This window comes from Suricata suricatta, chromosome 7 (genome assembly GCF_006229205.1).
Source record: "Suricata suricatta isolate VVHF042 chromosome 7, meerkat_22Aug2017_6uvM2_HiC, whole genome shotgun sequence".
Classification (NCBI taxonomy): Eukaryota; Metazoa; Chordata; class Mammalia; order Carnivora; family Herpestidae; genus Suricata; species Suricata suricatta.
Genome location: NC_043706.1, coordinates 100222871 through 100229660, shown reverse-complemented (window position 1 = coordinate 100229660; position 6790 = coordinate 100222871). Strand labels below are relative to the sequence as shown.

General features: G+C 38.3%; 1 protein-coding gene across 1 annotated transcript in view; it reads right to left on the bottom strand.

Moving 5' to 3' along the window:
- The window catches only part of DSE (dermatan sulfate epimerase), a 71569-nt gene extending 70614 nt beyond the window's left edge, over positions 1-955 (bottom strand). Inside the window, exon 1 of the mRNA XM_029945586.1 lies at positions 801-955. The gene's annotated coding sequence lies outside the window, so the exon portion shown is untranslated. The remainder of the gene's footprint in view (positions 1-800) is intronic.
- Positions 956-6790: the final 5835 nt, after the last annotated feature.

Genomic DNA, 6790 nt, shown 5'->3' with positions numbered 1-6790 from the left:
GCGCAGAGTTCGGCCTTCCCCTCCACTGGGGCCCCAACTCCACGCACCCCTGCCTTGCCGGGCCTCTTTGGCTCCAACTTGATCTAGTTTCTAATTGGCCTACACGTTTTGGGTTCGACTCTGGAATCGCCCCCAACAGAAAGATACTTTTGGAGGCCCAGAGGGAGGAGCTGATGCTTCCGTCCCGCCCTGGGAAGGAAATCGAGGAAAACGCTGAGAACCTCGCTGAACCTCGCTGCCCCGGCTGTAGCCCACTCCCCTCCCCTTCTCCACAGTAGTTACTCCTCCTTTCCTCCAGCCTTTGGTTTTACTCTCAGAGAGAAGGGAGTATCACCTACTTAGAAGCTGTTCTCCCCTTTAAGGGCACTAACGATCCCCTTTAAGATCACTAAAGCCAAAAGCACTGAACCCTGCAAATTCAATGGATTTTAATCATCAAACGTAAAGGGGTCAGGGACAGAGCATTTGTTGTATGCAGTTTTTACCTTATCTCCCAGGGGAATAGTGGGAGGACGGGGGAGGGGGAGGAGGTAGGAGGGAGAGAACAGATCTCTCATCAAACAATTTTTCAGGTGGAGGATTTATAACCTTAGTAGTCACAACCCCCTTGGAAAAGTGTCCACGCTAAGGTAGCCACTGAACGCAGCCTGGTCTAACCTGGCTCCAGTGAGGTGTTCTAAATGACCTAAGGCCTAACCTGCTTCCCCCCTCGTATTAGTATGTAATCAAAACCCTACCAGAGCCAGGCTGTCCCAAAGTGACAGATGTTTACCCATTCATTAACATGGGAGATGTTTTACCTGAGAGAAGTGTTTTTCTTCGTTTGCTTCAAAGTGCTTTGTTTGAGTTTCTAAAGGGCCACCTCCATCCATGTCCTGGGTCCTCGCAGGTTCTCGAGACATTCAGAGGAGTTTCCACCAGGCCACATTAGGGGAATGCTTCTCTTTTTCAGAAAATGCCTTTGAAGAGAGATTCCTCACAGAAAGGTCAAGAGGAAGTTTTATTAAATTTTCAAAAGTTCACGCAGGTAAACCACTGATTTGCATAAACTTCCAAAAAGGTTTAAAAGTGACCCAGTGACCCCTTGGGCAGTGGAGAAAGGGCTTTCTTATTTAGAATTGGCTGTAATCTGGTGTAAATGCTTATTTTGCAATTTACTACTTAGGGGCCTTAGAAAACTAAATGCAAAAAAAAGAAAACTAAATGCAGAACTTCAGTTTCTTCTTCAGTAACATACAGTCCCTCCATTGAATGGTTATACATAGGATACAATAAAAATAGCTAATATTTGAGTTACCTCATGCCAGACACTGAGCTAAGGAATTTATGTGTATTAATTCAATTATTAGGATTAATTGTGAAAGTGCCTAGAAGTTAATTTTCAGTGATCTTCTCAAACTTGTGAGACACTTTAGAAAACGTATCTGATTTGATTTCTTTAACTTCTCAACAAAGTAGTCATCTAGCTCAGTGTTTGTCCAACCTAGATCATTAAATCAGCAGAGGGGCCTTGATAAAAACACTTTTTAATAAGGGCCCCACACCAAACCAATAAATCAGAATCTCTAGGGCTAGTATTTAAGCATCAGCATTTAAAAATCTCTTCCCAGGTAATCCTAATGTGCAACCAGGATTTAGAACTCTAAAAGGTGTCAGTACCCATTGTCATTTGCTCCCCTTCACTCCCAGTTTTGCCTTCAGTTGATTGAAATCTGCTTCTAGACAACACCTACCTCTGGCAAAGCCCGCCCCCTCCCCCATACAACAGGCCTCAAAGATCTGCAATTCTGGTGTCTTCCAGGAAGCATCTGGCACCTCAGTTCCACAAAAGTGTGCTTCAGTTTGCCTGGGTACCTACCAACTCCGTCAGCTTTTCCTCATCCTTTCTGAAAAGCTCTTGGAAGGCAGTTCCTTTAGCCATTATCCCTCTCAAAATGTGACCCCCACAGTAAATTCAAGGTTTCATCCCAAATAACACAGAGTAAAAAGATGTTTAATGGCTTTTCTAATTACTGTATTTCCTCTAGTAAATCCCGTGGGCTCTTATGGCAACAGTATTACCCCGATGACTCCTATATTACAATCTACTAGAATGCTGAAGAAGTAGTCTTTTTCACAACTGCCCAGAGAGACACCCTCCTGACCTATACTCATTATTGCTGGTGTTCATCACTTAACACGCGATTGATTCTATTAAGTTTGTGCTAAGTCAGGCCTCTTCTTTTAGCTTGTTGACATGTTGAATATCACTGATGTAATTGAGTAATTCCTCCTCCCAATTTTGTCTTCTGCAAATTCGGTCTGTATGCCATGTCATCATTCAAGTCCTCATTCCCAGGCACTTTCCACTGCCAACTGACACTGAATCAGCGTGCTGTTGATGAATATTCTCATCAATGAAGAATCCATGTGTTACTTAATTAGATTATTTTCTTTTTTGTCCCAGAGCATGTGTACATGGTGTCTTTGTGGAAATTAGTAAAAGTTACCCACCCTTACCCAGGCCAAGAGATTAGGAAAAAGCAATTTCTTCCACCCAGATACAGCTTAAACAACAGATGTGTTTTGTCTATTAGATGTCCTTGCTCTACTGGTGTACCCATATTGTCAAAAAAAGGAAACAACTACTTAGTGAATTCTTGTTAACTTCTGGATTTCTTCCTTTTCTAAGTGCCCAGATACCATTTAAGAATAGGTTTATTAATTTTGTTCAGGATCTGTAAAAAGCCCCTTGTCTTGGTTTCAGGAATCTCATGGGTTGTTTTTTTAAAAATTGGAACTCTACTTCTCCATCTCTGGTCCTTCACTGTTCATCTCTCTCTGTGCTGATTGGAGATGAAAGTCCTTATTTATAAACTCTCCTTGCTGAGATGTAATTTTTGGAAACAAGAGACAAGACATTAAGCTTTAGAGAGCTATGTTATTTTCTCACAAATTCTTCACCTAAGTTTTCAACTAAGTCCTATAATGTTCATTTCACTCTTTCAGTTAAAGGATTTTTTTTTCATGATAAAGAAGAAAAAAGGAATGAGTTATGTTTGTCATCTATCAAGTAGGAGCATCCCTTCTATGTTCTTTTTGTCTGAACAAAACAAAAAATATATATAAACAAAACAAACTATATATATTTTTGTCCTTAATTTAATTTTGGCTCTAGCCTAATGGACCCCAATTTTATGGGGCTGTTAAAAGTACATGGTTTCTGTTCTCTTGTTTAATTCATTAAATTCAAATTTGCCCTTTAGGTTTTACTAACCAGCCAGCAGGTCCATGACTGTACAATTGCCTCAATCCTTGAAATGCTTTTATTTCCTCCCTGAAGCCAAATTAATTTATTTGTAAAACTGCTTTATCCTATACCTAAAAGATTCATCCTTGAGTCACTGAAAAGGTATGATCATTTTGGTTTGCTCCAGCCTGATGGCACTTGAGTTGTACGTAGTAATAGTCTTCAGTTTTCCATTTCTGAGTATTCAGTCCTGGTCAGACATCCACCAGAGGTTTACTCCAGCCCCCCTTTCCCAGGCCCGCAGCATCCCTGACTTGTCCAGTGCCGACATGCCCCTCTCCATTACCTAGACTGTTCCCTTGCTACTTCTTCACTTCTAGATGACTCAAGCTTCCTGAACTTCGTTTTCATCATTAAGACAAAAGAAAACATTTACCTACGCTATTAATCATAACTGAGTTGCACCTTCTCCATCCTCAGTCATAATTTAAGAAAGTTGAAGTGAATTTCCCAAGATATAAATGACTCAGGCCACATAGGATTAAGTTTTCTGGTATCAAATCTGGGCTCTTTCTACTAAATCACTTAGCCTATGCTAACTTCATATCTAAAACCCTTAGGTGAGTTCTTCTCCATTCTCAACTGACTTTGGAAATAGATGATTTTTATATCACTTACTGGTTTATTTTAAACCACCCAATGTGTCCTATTCACCTACTAAGTTACAGCACTATTCTCTGAAATTAAACAAATGAGTATTGATTTTTGCCACATGAAAGACTGAAATTAAGTTTGTTTTTTTGAGTCATGAAAAGAACCAAAAGTAGTTTAAGCATTTAATATTTTTCTTAAACATGGCTTTTGAGAACTATAAAGAATGGTCAACATCACTGAGAAGTTTAGAAAATGGATGTTTACTGAGACTTGATTTAATTTGGTGATTCCTTATAGCAGGCATTTGGACAATACTTAATCCTCTTTTTACCAAACTCTGGCTTCTTCTAGAAAAGTGCAATTAAGGAAGAATTGCCTTAAGAAAGTTCTGAGGACAGGTTCATAGCCCAAGAATCTGATTGCCCAATGTCCATGTGCTATTACAGTGTGTTATTTTGAGAAATAACCCAATGTCTCCCTCATGCACCTCACTCACAGTCACATAAGTAGTTGACATTATGCCAGATTTGCATTAGTTTGGAAGCCAAGACTTATGAGATTTTATGCCAACGTAATCAGGAGGATAAGGAGTTGCTTTGGCAATGTTCTGTAGTAGTAGTTCTAAACTCATGATAGCATCACCTGAGGGAGTACCTATATCACAACAATGCTCAGGCTCACGCTCAGAAATTCTGATTTAATTCGTTCCAGGATGAAGCCTCAGCATCCCATATGCTATTAAAGATACCAGATGGCTACAGTGTGCAGCCAAAGTTAGAACCAATGCTCCATAGCATTTAGAACAATCTGGGGAGCTTTTAAAACTTCTGGTGCCCAGGTTATAGCCTGTACTAATCAAAGCACACTGACTGGGGTGCTTAACACCCGGTGATTCCAATATATAGAAAGTTTGGGAACCACCATTCTGCAGAAGTGTTACTAAATGGGCACATGAACCCAAGGAAGCATTAGATTTAGATGCTAATTCACTACATTTGTACTGGTTAAATACTTATATACAATATTGTGAAGATTGCTTTTTATTTATAACCAGTTCATTAACGTATTTATTTCTAAGTACTGTTAGAAATGCAGCTTGGGGAAGTAATACTTGATTTCAGTCTTGGCTGAACTAGTTTAGTTGTTTTCAGATTGTAGTTAATGTTTCAAGTTTCTGCTGCCCAAATATTAAAAATAATAAATTCCAATGAAACATTTAACAGCTAGGCTATTCAGGACTTTGTCTTCTGCCAATGAGATTAACTGTATTAAACAGAGAAAATCTTGGCTGTTTTACATTTATAGTATCTTTTAGATGATCTTTTGGGTAATATGAATAATTGCCAGTTTGCTGATGTTAATCCTAAGTACATAAACCAATGACATTTTTCTATACCTTTTTTCTAACCTAACTCCAAAGAATACAGAGTGTTTCCTCTCTGTTCTAACTTTTATGATTTTTATAAATAATTCCATTTTGGGGTGGCCATCCATTTTTGCTCTTTGTGGCCAAATGAAAAATACTGGTGTTTTTAAAAAATGCTGAAACAGCAAAACTTAAAAAACCAACTAAAGTCTAACAGAGAAACAGCATCTCTTAGAAGCACTCATCATCTATGCAAGAAAGAAGAACACTTGGAATATATGTCAACCCTTTCATTTTCCAAAGAAACTGAGGTCAGCATAGGTGGTGATTGCCAGTTCCTGCTGCTAATTACTGGTAGAGACGGGGAAAGAAATCAGGCCTCCTGGCTACATGTTCTTTTTCCCACTTCTCTATGCTGCATCATGGGCCAAGAAAGTGTAACTAACTTCTCCTTTTGAGATTCTTGTATTCTACATGAACTGTGGCAACTTATTTAAAAATGTGAAGTTGCATTCTTTCCATTGACAAAATGTCAATGCATAAGGAAAAATAAGCTTTATTTTTGGAGAAAATCAAATGCCTACTCAAAATGTAAATGGATGGCACCCTTCATTTAAGCATTGTTAAACTCGATGATATATGTCACATTTTCCACTGACATGTGGGCAAAGTATGCTCATCACCACATACTTAACAATTAATACCTAACCAAGTTCCTGTCCTTGAGGTGAAATCTTCAATAAAGTTTACCTCAGTAAAGTTTTTTTTTCCCAAAATAAACTTAGATTGTATTGCAGTTTCACTTAACAGTATATAAAATGCTGTGTTGTGACAGGTATCAACTATCCATTAGATACTGAATCAATTTTTCTTAAGCACTACTCACTGCTTGCTTTTCTTGAAGCTAGATCATTCTGAAAGTTTCCTGTTAGACCTATGAGTGCGAACATATGGTATCTGTCCTCCTCTGCCTGACTTAAAGCGAAATACCTCAGTAAAGTTTTACCTCAATAAAATTTGAGTCATCTATCTCATTACCTCATTATACCTGGGATTTTTAAGGGATTCAAAAGTTTTAACAAATTTTCATGTTTTTATTGTGTGAGTAAATTTTCTAGATTTCCTGCTATTATATAAGAAGGGTAATGCTAGATGGCAGTGTTTCTATTCATAGTGGGCAGATTACTACTACCATGTGAAGATCAGCCACATGTATGCACATGTATACACATACATGTATACGTAATATACACATACTCTTAATGATCAGTCATTAAGCATGTGACAACAAATAGCAACTATTATGGAGCACAGAACACATAATACAACATTCTTGGATTGCGCTAGAATGGAAAAACCACTTAAAGTGAATCTACCTGAATTAAACAAATTAAAGTCGTTCGGAAGGAAATAAATGTGTCAATGCTGGAAATGGAGAGTGTTGAGTTCTAGAACTAAATGTTTTACATACCAGCATGTGACCCCAGAAAAAAATTTTTCTCCTATAAATCTGGAACTCAGCAACAGTATACATGATAGGT